Here is a 13,230-nt window from a genome sequence, read left to right as displayed (position 1 = left end):
TAGACGGCGCAATTTTTCGGGCTCAAATTCAGCCGTTTTGACCCTCAAACGGGCTGCGGAAAGTTAAGGCACGTAAAAAAGATCGAAAGCGGATTCTCAGGGTGTTTTTGATGCTTTCTTAACACCATTAACCTCGACGCACTTTTTCGCTCGAAACAAAACGGCAAGAAAATCATGTGGGCCCCACGGCCTTGCACTTGGATTGGCCGAGAAAAGGATATATAGAAACGAGAGTGATGTACTGACGGGTGCGATCATACCAGCACTAATGCACCGGATCCCATCAGAACTCCGCAGTGAAGCGTGCTTGGGCGAGAGTAGTACTAGGATTGGTGACCTCCCGGGAAGTCCTCGTGTTGCACTCCTTTTTATTTTTTATTTTTTTTCAGCCTAAAACGAGTCAAACTTGAAAACCTCATAACTTTTGAACCGTGAGGAACTACGTCGCCCATAGCACCATTTCGGAAAGCCCCAGAATCCAATGGGCGGTGAATAGACGGCGTAATTTTTCGGGCTCAAATTCAGCCGTTTTGACCCTCAAACGGGCTGCAGAAAGTTATGGCACGTAAAAAAGATCGAAAGCGGATTCTCAGGGTGTTTTTGATGCTTTCTTAACACCATTAACCTCGACGCACTTTTTCGCTCGAAACAAAACGGCAAGAAAATCATGTGGGCCCCACGGCCTTGCACTTGGATTGGCCGAGAAAAGGATATATAGAAACGAGAGTGATGTACTGACGGGTGCGATCATACCAGCACTAATGCACCGGATCCCATCAGAACTCCGCAGTGAAGCGTGCTTGGGCGAGAGTAGTACTAGGATTGGTGACCTCCCGGGAAGTCCTCGTGTTGCACTCCTTTTTATTTTTTATTTTTTTTTCAGCCTAAAACGAGTCCAAACTTGAAAACCTCATAACTTTTGAACCGTGAGGAACTACGTCGCCCATAGCACCATTTCGGAAAGCCCCAGAATCCACGATGGGCGGTGAATAGACGGCGTAATTTTCGGGCTCAAATTCAGCCGTTTTGACCCTCAAACGGGCTGCAGAAAGTTATGGCACGTAAAAAAGATCGAAAGCGGATTCTCAGGGTGTTTTTGATGCTTTCTTAACACCATTAACCTCGACGCACTTTTTCGCTCGAAACAAAACGGCCAGAAAATCATGTGGGCCCCACGGCCTTGCACTTGGATTGGCCGAGAAAAGGATATATAGAAACGAGAGTGATGTACTGACGGGTGCGATCATACCAGCACTAATGCACCGGATCCCATCAGAACTCCGCAGTGAAGCGTGCTTGGGCGAGAGTAGTACTAGGATTGGTGACCTCCCGGGAAGTCCTCGTGTTGCACTCCTTTTTATTTTTTTATTTTTTTTCAGCCTAAAACGAGTCCAAACTTGAAAACCTCATAACTTTTGAACCGTGAGGAACTACGTCGCCCATAGCACCATTTCGGAAAGCCCCAGAATCCACGATGGGCGGTGAATAGACGGCGTAATTTTTGGGCTCAAATTCAGCCGTTTTGACCCTCAAACGGGCTGCGGAAAGTTATGGCACGTAAAAAAGATCGAAAGCGGATTCTCAGGGTGTTTTTGATGCTTTCTTAACACCATTAACCTCGACGCACTTTTTCGCTCGAAACAAAACGGCCAGAAAATCATGTGGGCCCCACGGCCTTGCACTTGGATTGGCCGAGAAAAGGATATATAGAAACGAGAGTGATGTACTGACGGGTGCGATCATACCAGCACTAATGCACCGGATCCCATCAGAACTCCGCAGTGAAGCGTGCTTGGGCGAGAGTAGTACTAGGATTGGTGACCTCCCGGGAAGTCCTCGTGTTGCACTCCTTTTTATTTTTTTTATTTTTTTTTCAGCCTAAAACGAGTCTAAACTTGAAAACCTCATAACTTTTGAACCGTGAGGAACTACGTCGCCCATAGCACCATTTCGGAAAGCCCCAGAATCCATAATGGGCGGTGAATAGACGGCGTAATTTTTCGGGCTCAAATTCAGCCGTTTTGACCCTCAAACGGGCTGCGGAAAGTTAAGGCACGTAAAAAAGATCGAAAACGGATTCTCAGGGTGTTTTTGATGCTTTCTTAACACCATTAACCTCGACGCACTTTTTCGCTCGAAACAAAACGGCAAGAAAATCATGTGGGCCCCACGGCCTTACACTTGGATTGGCCGAGAAAAGGATATATAGAAACGAGAGTGATGTACTGACGGGTGCGATCATACCAGCACTAATGCACCGGATCCCATCAGAACTCCGCAGTGAAGCGTGCTTGGGCGAGAGTAGTACTAGGATTGGTGACCTCCCGGGAAGTCCTCGTGTTGCACTCCTTTTTATTTTTTTATTTTTTTTCAGCCTAAAACGAGTCCAAACTTGAAAACCTCATAACTTTTGAACCGTGAGGAACTACGTCGCCCATAGCACCATTTCGGAAAGCCCCAGAATCCATAATGGGCGGTGAATAGACGGCGCAATTTTTCGGGCTCAAATTCAGCCGTTTTGACCCTCAAACGGGCTGCGGAAAGTTAAGGCACGTAAAAAAGATCGAAAGCGGATTCTCAGGGTGTTTTTGATGCTTTCTTAACACCATTAACCTCGACGCACTTTTTCGCTCGAAACAAAACGGCCAGAAAATCATGTGGGCCCCACGGCCTTGCACTTGGATTGGCCGAAAAGGATATATAGAAACGAGAGTGATGTACTGACGGGTGCGATCATACCAGCACTAATGCACCGGATCCCATCAGAACTCCGCAGTGAAGCGTGCTTGGGCGAGAGTAGTACTAGGATTGGTGACCTCCCGGGAAGTCCTCGTGTTGCACTCCTTTTTATTTTTTTTTTTTTTCAGCCTAAAACGAGTCCAAACTTGAAAACCTCATAACTTTTGAACCGTGAGGAACTACGTCGCCCATAGCACCATTTCGGAAAGCCCCAGAATCCACAATGGGCGGTGACTAGACGGAGTAATTTTTCGGGCTCAAATTCAGCCGTTTTGACCCTCAAACGGGCTGCAGAAAGTTATGGCACGTAAAAAAGATCGAAAGCGGATTCTCAGGGTGTTTTTGATGCTTTCTTAACACCATTAACCTCGACGCACTTTTTCGCTCGAAACAAAACGGCCAGAAAATCATGTGGGCCCCACGGCCTTGCACTTGGATTGGCCGAGAAAAGGATATATAGAAACGAGAGTGATGTACTGACGGGTGCGATCATACCAGCACTAATGCACCGGATCCCATCAGAACTCCGCAGTGAAGCGTGCTTGGGCGAGAGTAGTACTAGGATTGGTGACCTCCCGGGAAGTCCTCGTGTTGCACTCCTTTTTATTTTATTTTTTTTTCAGCCTAAAACGAGTCCAAACTTGAAAACCTCATAACTTTTGAACCGTGAGGAACTACGTCGCCCATAGCACCATTTCGGAAAGCCCCAGAATCCATAATGGGCGGTGACTAGACGGCGTAATTTTTCGGGCTCAAATTCAGCCGTTTTGACCCTCAAACGGGCTGCAGAAAGTTATGGCACGTAAAAAAGATCGAAAGCGGATTCTCAGGGTGTTTTTGATGCTTTCTTAACACCATTAACCTCGACGCACTTTTTCGCTCGAAACAAAACGGCCAGAAAATCATGTGGGCCCCACGGCCTTGCACTTGGATTGGCCGCGAAAAGGATATATAGAAACGAGAGTGATGTACTGACGGGTGCGATCATACCAGCACTAATGCACCGGATCCCATCAGAACTCCGCAGTGAAGCGTGCTTGGGCGAGAGTAGTACTAGGATTGGTGACCTCCCGGGAAGTCCTCGTGTTGCACTCCTTTTTATTTTTTTATTTTTTTTCAGCCTAAAACGAGTCCAAACTTGAAAACCTCATAACTTTTGAACCGTGAGGAACTACGTCGCCCATAGCACCATTTCGGAAAGCCCCAGAAACACAATGGGCGGTGAATAGACGGCGCAATTTTTCGGGCTCAAATTCAGCCGTTTTGACCCTCAAACGGGCTGCAGAAAGTTATGGCACGTAAAAAAGATCGAAAGCGGATTCTCAGGGTGTTTTTGATGCTTTCTTAACACCATTAACCTCGACGCACTTTTTCGCTCGAAACAAAACGGCCAGAAAATCATGTGGGCCCCACGGCCTTGCACTTGGATTGGCCGAGAAAAGGATATATAGAAACGAGAGTGATGTACTGACGGGTGCGATCATACCAGCACTAATGCACCGGATCCCATCAGAACTCCGCAGTGAAGCGTGCTTGGGCGAGAGTAGTACTAGGATTGGTGACCTCCCGGGAAGTCCTCGTGTTGCACTCCTTTTTATTTTTTTATTTTTTTTTCAGCCTAAAACGAGTCTAAACTTGAAAACCTCATAACTTTTGAACCGTGAGGAACTACGTCGCCCATAGCACCATTTCGGAAAGCCCCAGAATCCATAATGGGCGGTGACTAGACGGCGTAATTTTTCGGGCTCAAATTCAGCCGTTTTGACCCTCAAACGGGCTGCAGAAAGTTAAGGCACGTAAAAAAGATCGAAAGCGGATTCTCAGGGTGTTTTTGATGCTTTCTTAACACCATTAACCTCGACGCACTTTTTCACTCGAAACAAAACGGCAAGAAAATCATGTGGGCCCCACGGCCTTGCACTTGGATTGGCCGAGAAAAGGATATATAGAAACGAGAGTGATGTACTGACGGGTGCGATCATACCAGCACTAATGCACCGGATCCCATCAGAACTCCGCAGTGAAGCGTGCTTGGGCGAGAGTAGTACTAGGATTGGTGACCTCCCGGGAAGTCCTCCTGTTGCACTCCTTTTTATTTTTTTATTTTTTTTCAGCCTAAAACGAGTCCAAACTTGAAAACCTCATAACTTTTGAACCGTGAGGAACTACGTCGCCCATAGCACCATTTCGGAAAGCCCCAGAATCCACAATGGGCGATGAATAGACGGCGCAATTTTTCAGGTTCAAATTCAGCCGTTTTGACCCTCAAACGGGCTGCAGAAAGTTATGGCACGTAAAAAAGATCGAAAGCGGACTCTCAGGGTGTTTTTGATGCTTTCTTAACACCATTAACCTCGACGCACTTTTTGGCTCGAAAAGAAACGGTCAGAAAATCATGTGGGCCCCACGGCCTTGCACTTGGATTGGCCGCGAAAAAGATATATAGAAACGAGAGTGATGTACTGACGGGTGCGATCATACCAGCACTAATGCACCGGATCCCATCAGAACTCCGCAGTGAAGCGTGCTTGGGCGAGAGTAGTACTAGGATTGGTGACCTCCCGGGAAGTCCTCCTGTTGCACTCCTTTTTATTTTTTTTTTTTTCAGCCTAAAACGAGTCTAAACTTGAAAACCTCATAACTTTTGAACCGTGAGGAACTACGTCGCCCATAGCACCATTTCGGAAAGCCCCAGAAACCACAATGGGCGATGAATAGACGGCGCAATTTTTTCGGGCTCAAATTCAGCCGTTTTGACCCTCAAACGGGCTGCGGAAAGTTAAGGCACGTTAAAAAGATCGAAACGGATTCTCAGGGTGTTTTGAAGCTTTCTTAACACCATTAACCTCGACGCACTTTTTCGCTCGAAACAAAACGGCAAGAAAATCATGTGGGCCCCACGGCCTTACACTTGGATTGGCCGAGAAAAGGATATATAGAAACGAGAGTGATGTACTGACGGGTGCGATCATACCAGCACTAATGCACCAGATCCCATCAGAACTCCGCAGTGAAGCGTGCTTGGGCGAGAGTAGTACTAGGATTGGTGACCTCCCGGGAAGTCCTCGTGTTGCACTCCTTTTTATTTTTTTATTTTTTTTTTCAGCCTAAAACGAGTCTAAACTTGAAAACCTCATAACTTTTGAACCGTGAGGAACTACGTCGCCCATAGCACCATTTCGGAAAGCCCCAGAATCCACAATGGGCGGTGACTAGACGGCGTAATTTTTCGGGTTCAAATTCAGCCGTTTTAACCCTCAAACGGGCTGCAGAAAGTTATGGCACGTAAAAAGATCGAAAGCGGATTCTCAGGGTGTTTTTGATGCTTTCTTAACACCATTAACCTCGACGCACTTTTTGGCCCGAAAAGAAACGGTCAGAAAATCATGTGGGCCCCACGGCCTTGCACTTGGATTGGCCGAGAAAAGGATATATAGAAACGAGAGTGATGTACTGACGGGTGCGATCATACCAGCACTAATGCACCGGATCCCATCAGAACTCCGCAGTGAAGCGTGCTTGGGCGAGAGTAGTACTAGGATTGGTGACCTCCCGGGAAGTCCTCGTGTTGCACTACTTTTTATTTTTTTTATTTTTTTCATCCTAAAACGAATCCAAACTTGAAAACCTCATAACTTTTGAACCGTGAAGAACTACGTCGCCCATAGCACCATTTCGGAAATCCCCAGAAACCACAATGGGCGATGAATAGACGGCGTAATTTTTCGGGTTCAAATTCACCCGTTTTGACCCTCAAACGGGCTGCAGAAAGTTATGGCACGTAAAAAAGATCGAAAGCGGATTCTCAGGGTGTTTTTGATGCTTTCTTAACACCATTAACCTCGACGCACTTTTTCGCTCGAAACAAAACGGCCAGAAAATCATGTGGGCCCCACGGCCTTGCACTTGGATTGGCCGCGAAAAGGATATATAGAAACGAGAGTGATGTACTGACGGGTGCGATCATACCAGCACTAATGCACCGGATTCCACCAGAACTCCGCAGTGAAGCGTGCTTGGGCGAGAGTAGTACTAGGATTGGTGACCTCCCGGGAAGTCCTCGTGTTGCACTACTTTTTATTTTTTTATTTTTTTTCATCCTAAAACGAGTCGAAACTTGAAAACCTCATAACTTTTGAACCGTGAGGAACTACGTCGCCCATAGAACCATTTCGGAAAGCCCCAGAATCCATAATGGGGGATGAATAGACGGTGCAATTTTTCAGGCTCAAATTCAGCCGTTTTGACCCTCAAACGGGCTGCGGAAAGTTAAGGCACATATAAAAGATCGAAAACGGATTCTCAGGGTGTTTTTGATGCTTTCTTAACACCATTAACCTCGACGCACTCTTTCACTCGAAACAAAACGGCAAGAAAATCATGTGGGCCCCACGGCCTTACATTTGGATTGGCCGAGAAAATGATATATAGAAACGAGAGTGATGTACTGACGGGTGCGATCATTCCAGCACTAATGCACCAGATCCCATCAGAACTCCGCAGTGAAGCGTGCTTGGGCGAGAGTAGTACTAGGATTGGTGACCTCCCGGGAAGTCCTCGTGTTGCACTCCTTTTTATTTTTTAATTTTTTTTCAGCCTAAAACTAGTCTAAACTTGAGAACCACATAACTTTTGAACCGTGAGGAACTACGTCGCCCATAGCACCATTTCGGAAAGCCCCATAATCCATAATGGGCGGTGACTAGACGGCGTAATTTTTCGGGTTCAAATTCAGCCGTTTTACCCTCAAACGGGCTGCAGAAAGTTAAGGAACGTAAAAAAGATCGAAAGCCGATTCTCAGGGTGTTTTTGATGCTTTCTTAACACCATTAACGTCGACGCACTTTTTCGCTCGAAACAAAACGGCCAGAAAATCATGTGGGCCCACGGCCTTGCACTTGGATTGGCCGAGAAAAGGATATATAGAAACGAGAGTGATGTACTGACGGGTGCGATCATACCAGCACTAATGCACCGGATCCCATCAGAACTCCGCAGTGAAGCGTGCTTGGGCGAGAGTAGTACTAGGATTGGTGACCTCCCGGGAAGTCCTCGTGTTGCACTCCTTTTTATTTTTTTATTTTTTTTCAGCCTAAAACGAGTCAAAACTTGAAAACCTCATAACTTTTGAACCGTGAGGAACTACGTCGCCCATAGCACCATTTCGGAAAGCCCCAGAATCCATAATGGGCGGTGACTAGACGGCGTAATTTTTCGGGTTCAAATTCAGCCGTTTTGACCCTCAAACGGGCTGCAGAAAGTTATGGCACGTAAAAAAGATCGAAAGCGGATTCTCAGGGTGTTTTTGATGCTTTCTTAACACCATTAACCTCGACGCACTTTTTCGCTCGAAACAAAAAGGCAAGAAAATCATGTGGGCCCCACGGCCTTGCACTTGGATTGGCCGAGAAAATGATATATAGAAACGAGAGTGATGTACTGACGGGTGCGATCATACCAGCACTAATGCACCGGATCCCATCAGAACTCCGCAGTGAAGCGTGCTTGGGCGAGAGTAGTACTAGGATTGGTGACCTCCCGGGAAGTCCTCGCGTTTCATCCTTTTTATTTTTAATTTTTTTTTTAGCCTAAAACGAGTCTAAACTTGAAAACCTCATAACTTTTGAACCGTGAGGAACTACGTCGCCCATAGCACCATTTCGGAAAGCCCTAGAAAACATAATGGGCGGTGAATAGACGGCGCAATTTTCCGGGCTTAAATTTAGCCGTTTTGACCCTGAAACGGGCTGCGGAAAGTTAAGGCACCTAAAAAAGATCGAAAACGGATTCTCAGGGTGTTTTTGATGCTTTCTTAACACCATTAACCTCGACGCACTTTTTCGCTCGAAACAAAACGGCAAGAAAATCATGTGGGCCCCACGGCCTTACACTTGGATTGGCCGCGAAAAGGATATATAGAAACGAGAGTGATGTACTGACGGGTGCGATCATACCAGCACTAATGCACCGGATCCCATCAGAACTCCGCAGTGAAGCGTGCTTGGGCGAGAGTAGTACTAGGATTGGTGACCTCCCGGGAAGTCCTCGTGTTGCACTCCTTTTTATTTTTTTACTTTTTTTTCAGCCTAAAACGAGTCCAAACTTGAAAACCTCATAACTTTTGAACCGTGAGGAACTACGTCGCCCATAGCACCATTTCGGAAAGCCCCAGAATCCACGATTGGCGGTGATTAGACGGCGTAATTTTTCGAGCTCAAATTCAGCCGTTTTGACCCTCAAACGGGCTGCAGAAAGTTATGGCACGTAAAAAAGATCGAAAGCGGATTCTCAGGGTGTTTTTGATGCTTTCCTAACACCATTAACGTCGACGCACTTTTTCGCTCGAAACAAAACGGCCAGAAAATCATGTGGGCCCCACGGCCTTGCACTTGGATTGGCCGCAAAAAGGATATATAGAAACGAGAGTGATGTACTGATGGGTGCGAACATACCAGCACTAATGCACCGGATCCCATCAGAACTCTGCAGTGAAGCGTGCTTGGGCGAGAGTAGTACTAGGATTGGTGACCTCCCGGGAAGTCCTCGTTTTGCACTCCTTTTTATTTTTTTATTTTTTTTCAGCCTAAAACGAGTCAAAACTTGAAAACCTCATAACTTTTGAACCGTGAGGAACTACGTCGCCCATAGCACCATTTCAAAAAGCCCCAGAATCCATAATGGGCGGTGACTAGACGGCGTAATTTTTCGGGTTCAAATTTAGCCGTTTTGCCCATCAAACGGGCTGCAGAAAGTTATGGCACGTAAAAAAGATCGAAAGCGGATTCTCAGGGTGTTTTTGATGCTTTCTTAACGCCATTAACCTCGACGCACTTTTTCGCTCGAAACAAAAAGGCAAGAAAATCATGTGGGCCCCACGGCCTTGCACTTGGATTGGCCGAGAAAATGATATATAGAAACGAGAGTGATGTACTGACGGGTGCGATCATACCAGCACTAATGCACCGGATCCCATCAGAACTCTGCAGTGAAGCGTGCTTGGGCGAGAGTAGTACTAGGATTGGTGACCTCCCGGGAAGTCCTCGCGTTTCATCCCTTTTTATTTTTTAATTTTTTTTTTTAGTTTAACACGAGTCTAAACTTGAAAACCTCATAACTTTTGGACCGTGAGGAACTACGTCGCCTATAGCACTATTTCGGAAAGCCCTAGAAAACATAATGGGCGGTGAATAGACGGCGCAATTTTCCGGGCTTAAATTTAGCCGTTTTGACCCTCAAACGGGATGCGGAAAGTTAAGGCACGTAAAAGAGATCGAAAACGGATTATCAGGGTGTTTTTGATGCTTTCTTAACACCATTAACCTCGACGCACTTTTTCGCTCGAAACAAAACGGCAAGAAAATCATGTGGGCACCACGGCCTTACACTTGGATTGGCCGAGAAAAGGATATATAGAAACGAGAGTGATGTACTGACGGGTGCGATCATACCAGCACTAATGCACCGGATCCCATCAGAACTCGGCAGTGAAGCGTGCTTGGGCGAGAGTAGTACTAGGATTGGTGACCTCCCGGGAAGTCCTCGTGTTGCACTCCTTTTTATTCTTTTACTTTTTTTTCAGCCTAAAACGAGTCCAAACTTGAAAACCTCATAACTTTTGAACCGTGAGGAACTACGTCGCCCATAGCACCATTTCGGAAAGCCCCAGAATCCACGATTGGCGGTGATTAGACGGCGTAATTTTTCGAGCTCAAATTCAGCCGTTTTGACCCTCAAACGGGCTGCAGAAAGTTATGGCACGTAAAAAAGATCGAAAGCGGATTCTCAGGGTGTTTTTGATGCTTTCCTAACACCATTAACGTCGACGCACTTTTTCGCTCGAAACAAAACGGCCAGAAAATCATGTGGGCCCCACGGCCTTGCACTTGGATTGGCCGCAAAAAGGATATATAGAAACGAGAGTGATGTACTGATGGGTGCGAACATACCAGCACTAATGCACCGGATCCCATCAGAACTCCGCAGTGAAGCGTGCTTGGGCGAGAGTAGTACTAGGATTGGTGACCTCCCGGGAAGTCCTCGTGTTGCACTCCTTTTTATTTTTTTTATTTTTTTTTCAGCCTAAAACGAGTCCAAACTTGAAAACCTCATAACTTTTGAACCGTGAGGAACTACGTTGCCCATAGCCCCATTTCGGAAAGCCCGAGAATCCACGATGGGCGGTGATTAGACGGCGTAATTTTTCGGGCTCAAATTCAGCCGTTTTGACCCTCAAACGGGCTGCAGAAAGTTATGGCACGTAAAAAAGATCGAAAGCGGATTCTCAGGGTGTTTTTGATGCTTTCTTAACACCATTAACCTCGACGCACTTTTTCGCTCGAAACAAATCGGCCAGAAAATCATGTGGGCCCCACGGCCTTGCACTTGGATTGGCCGTGAAAAGGATATATAGAAACGAGAGTGATGTACTGACGGGTGCGATCATACCAGCACTAATGAACCGGATCCCATCAGAACTCCGTAGTGAAGCGTGCTTGGGCGAGAGTAGTACTAGGATTGGTGACCTCCCGGGAAGTCCTCGTGTTGCACTCCTTTTTATTTTTTTTTCAGCCTAAAACGAGTCCAAACTTGAAAACCTCATAACTTTTGAACCGTGAGGAACTACGTTGCCCATAGCCCCATTTCGGAAAGCCCGAGAATCCACGATGGGCGGTGATTAGACGGCGTAGTTTTTCGGGCTCAATTTCAGCTGTTTTGACCCTCAAACGGGCTGCAGAAAGTTATGGCACGTAAAAAAGATCGAAAGCGGATTCTCAGGGTGTTTTTGATGCTTTCTTAACACCATTAACGTCGACGCACTTTTTCGCTCGAAACAAAACGGCCAGAAAATCATGTGGGCCCCACGGTCTTGCGCTTGGATTGGCCGCAAAAATGATATATAGAAACGAGAGTGATGTACTGACGGGTGTGATCATACCAGCACTAATGCACCGGATCCCATCAGAACTCTGCAGTGAAGCGTGCTTGGGCGAGAGTAGTACTAGGATTGGTGGCCTCTCGGGAAGTCCTTGTTGGGGTCAAAATCGGTCACGACGGAATCAATGTCTAAAAGTCCGTAAAAATCAACATTAACATTTTTAAGAAAAAGTAATCTTCGTAAAGATATCTTTACAAAGAGCATTGTGGTAAAATCTTGTTCAAATCTCAATCGAACCACTAAATACTGATTGTCCGAAGGAAACAAACATGTATCCAATTCGGCCGCGGACAAGCTCGAGTACAGCAATCGGACCACGGACAAGCCAAGCTCGATCGATACGCGGCGACCAAGCATGCACACAGCCCGGTCGCTACGTAGCGAGCGAGCATCCGTCCCGCTTGGTCGCTACGCAGCGACCAAGCTCGAGCCAAGCTCAGTCGCTACGTAGCGACCGAGCGTCCGTCCCTCTCGCTCGCTACGTAGCGACCAAGCGTGCGTTCTGTTCGGTCGTTACGTAGCGACCGAACTCTTCTGAAACGTTGATACAACACCAATTCATGCATTCTCGTCTATCCTACGATGCTATCTCCCGAAGACCGTAGTGAACTCAGTTCATGTCTTCCGACCATTCTAAGACATCAATCAAACTTTGCGGTAAAAATCGCGGGAAGTTCGTTCTTTATCGAAAGAAGTCGTAATAAACGTTTCGAGTCGGAAGACGGCCCAAAGGGACCTAAGACATGAGTCGAGGCCCAACTTACGATTTCTTAACCAAAAGCCCATAAACCGTATGACGGTTTACGCTTGGCGCGCAAGGAAGGATAAATGTCAAGTTTCCGCGGATAAATACGAAATTTTGAGGATATATACGAAGATCGGAAAAATGGAATATCTCCATTTTATGCTATGACGGCTTAAGGGCAGAAGAGTAAAAGCGTAAACGACCTTGGAGCTAGTATATAAGGAGTCCTAGACGAGAGGCATGAGAGTGAACTTTTTAGATTCGGAATTCTTTGCACTTAGAAACTTTAGGCTTTATTCTCGACAAGTTCGGTTTCTATGACTGGCACTCAATTACTAGACGAACTCGCCCAGGCAGTTCGATCTCTTGTCCAGCTCTATCAATTGAACTACGTTCGGCTTGATCCTCGAAAGGGGTACGTAGGCAGCCTTTAACAAGGTTCAGTCCGAAATCAATCAAAAACCTTTTATATATCTTTTTCATCTTTTGTTATCGAGCTGCGACTCAACTAGGTTTGAGCTTTTATGCTGCTAGAACTAATAACTCGCTGACAGCCTTTACGGCCAAAGCTTTTATGATCCCTTGTAATGATCGCAACGCTCTTACGCGGACTCGAAATAAGATCTACTGTTTTCTCTAAACTCGTTTGTTATCTTTTCATGATTTCCGCATATATTCGATCACTTGTCGTTGGCTCTCACAGAGATCCGGGACCTCTGGGAAATTAGGGTTTTCCAGTTTCCTTATTTAAACGGAAATCGACAGTGCTAATTTCGGTTCCCACAGTTTGGCGCTAGAAGGAGGGGGGGTT

At 46.4% G+C, this 13,230-nt stretch overlaps 23 non-coding genes and 1 pseudogene across 23 annotated transcripts; all 24 read left to right on the top strand.

The window, feature by feature from the left end:
- The first annotated feature begins 246 nt into the window (after positions 1-246).
- LOC125607422 lies at positions 247-365 on the top strand. The gene has a single exon (XR_007338581.1). It is a non-coding gene; the product is annotated as a 5S ribosomal RNA (ribosomal RNA).
- Positions 366-739: 374 nt separating this feature from the next.
- LOC125607421 lies at positions 740-858 on the top strand. Its single transcript, XR_007338580.1, has one exon. It is a non-coding gene; the product is annotated as a 5S ribosomal RNA (ribosomal RNA).
- Positions 859-1,235: 377 nt separating this feature from the next.
- Positions 1,236-1,354, top strand: LOC125607420. Its single transcript, XR_007338579.1, has one exon. It is a non-coding gene; the product is annotated as a 5S ribosomal RNA (ribosomal RNA).
- A 377-nt stretch (positions 1,355-1,731) lies between these two features.
- Positions 1,732-1,850, top strand: LOC125607419. Its single transcript, XR_007338578.1, has one exon. It is a non-coding gene; the product is annotated as a 5S ribosomal RNA (ribosomal RNA).
- A 380-nt stretch (positions 1,851-2,230) lies between these two features.
- LOC125607418 lies at positions 2,231-2,349 on the top strand. Its single transcript, XR_007338577.1, has one exon. It is a non-coding gene; the product is annotated as a 5S ribosomal RNA (ribosomal RNA).
- A 376-nt stretch (positions 2,350-2,725) lies between these two features.
- Positions 2,726-2,844, top strand: LOC125607417. The gene has a single exon (XR_007338576.1). It is a non-coding gene; the product is annotated as a 5S ribosomal RNA (ribosomal RNA).
- A 376-nt stretch (positions 2,845-3,220) lies between these two features.
- On the top strand, positions 3,221-3,339 carry LOC125607416. The gene has a single exon (XR_007338575.1). It is a non-coding gene; the product is annotated as a 5S ribosomal RNA (ribosomal RNA).
- Positions 3,340-3,715: 376 nt separating this feature from the next.
- Positions 3,716-3,834, top strand: LOC125607415. Its single transcript, XR_007338574.1, has one exon. It is a non-coding gene; the product is annotated as a 5S ribosomal RNA (ribosomal RNA).
- A 377-nt stretch (positions 3,835-4,211) lies between these two features.
- On the top strand, positions 4,212-4,330 carry LOC125607414. The gene has a single exon (XR_007338573.1). It is a non-coding gene; the product is annotated as a 5S ribosomal RNA (ribosomal RNA).
- Positions 4,331-4,709: 379 nt separating this feature from the next.
- On the top strand, positions 4,710-4,828 carry LOC125607481. The gene has a single exon (XR_007338639.1). It is a non-coding gene; the product is annotated as a 5S ribosomal RNA (ribosomal RNA).
- Positions 4,829-5,206: 378 nt separating this feature from the next.
- On the top strand, positions 5,207-5,325 carry LOC125607480. The gene has a single exon (XR_007338637.1). It is a non-coding gene; the product is annotated as a 5S ribosomal RNA (ribosomal RNA).
- Positions 5,326-5,699: 374 nt separating this feature from the next.
- LOC125607452 lies at positions 5,700-5,818 on the top strand. Its single transcript, XR_007338611.1, has one exon. It is a non-coding gene; the product is annotated as a 5S ribosomal RNA (ribosomal RNA).
- A 379-nt stretch (positions 5,819-6,197) lies between these two features.
- LOC125607455 lies at positions 6,198-6,316 on the top strand. Its single transcript, XR_007338614.1, has one exon. It is a non-coding gene; the product is annotated as a 5S ribosomal RNA (ribosomal RNA).
- Positions 6,317-6,694: 378 nt separating this feature from the next.
- Positions 6,695-6,813, top strand: LOC125607506. The gene has a single exon (XR_007338665.1). It is a non-coding gene; the product is annotated as a 5S ribosomal RNA (ribosomal RNA).
- A 378-nt stretch (positions 6,814-7,191) lies between these two features.
- LOC125607471 lies at positions 7,192-7,310 on the top strand. Its single transcript, XR_007338629.1, has one exon. It is a non-coding gene; the product is annotated as a 5S ribosomal RNA (ribosomal RNA).
- A 376-nt stretch (positions 7,311-7,686) lies between these two features.
- On the top strand, positions 7,687-7,805 carry LOC125607413. The gene has a single exon (XR_007338572.1). It is a non-coding gene; the product is annotated as a 5S ribosomal RNA (ribosomal RNA).
- Positions 7,806-8,183: 378 nt separating this feature from the next.
- Positions 8,184-8,302, top strand: LOC125607497. The gene has a single exon (XR_007338656.1). It is a non-coding gene; the product is annotated as a 5S ribosomal RNA (ribosomal RNA).
- Positions 8,303-8,679: 377 nt separating this feature from the next.
- Positions 8,680-8,798, top strand: LOC125607411. The gene has a single exon (XR_007338570.1). It is a non-coding gene; the product is annotated as a 5S ribosomal RNA (ribosomal RNA).
- A 379-nt stretch (positions 8,799-9,177) lies between these two features.
- Positions 9,178-9,296, top strand: LOC125607453. The gene has a single exon (XR_007338612.1). It is a non-coding gene; the product is annotated as a 5S ribosomal RNA (ribosomal RNA).
- Positions 9,297-9,674: 378 nt separating this feature from the next.
- On the top strand, positions 9,675-9,793 carry LOC125607514. The gene has a single exon (XR_007338673.1). It is a non-coding gene; the product is annotated as a 5S ribosomal RNA (ribosomal RNA).
- A 380-nt stretch (positions 9,794-10,173) lies between these two features.
- LOC125607468 lies at positions 10,174-10,292 on the top strand. The gene has a single exon (XR_007338626.1). It is a non-coding gene; the product is annotated as a 5S ribosomal RNA (ribosomal RNA).
- Positions 10,293-10,671: 379 nt separating this feature from the next.
- Positions 10,672-10,790, top strand: LOC125607454. The gene has a single exon (XR_007338613.1). It is a non-coding gene; the product is annotated as a 5S ribosomal RNA (ribosomal RNA).
- A 380-nt stretch (positions 10,791-11,170) lies between these two features.
- On the top strand, positions 11,171-11,289 carry LOC125607461. The gene has a single exon (XR_007338620.1). It is a non-coding gene; the product is annotated as a 5S ribosomal RNA (ribosomal RNA).
- A 374-nt stretch (positions 11,290-11,663) lies between these two features.
- On the top strand, positions 11,664-11,780 carry LOC125607643 (annotated as a pseudogene).
- The last annotated feature ends 1,450 nt before the right edge of the window (positions 11,781-13,230 follow it).

This window comes from Brassica napus, chromosome A3 (assembly GCF_020379485.1).
Source record: "Brassica napus cultivar Da-Ae chromosome A3, Da-Ae, whole genome shotgun sequence".
NCBI classification, from domain to species: Eukaryota; Viridiplantae; Streptophyta; class Magnoliopsida; order Brassicales; family Brassicaceae; genus Brassica; species Brassica napus.
Note: the sequence above shows the minus strand (reverse complement) of the source record. Positions and strands in the feature narration are given on the sequence as shown.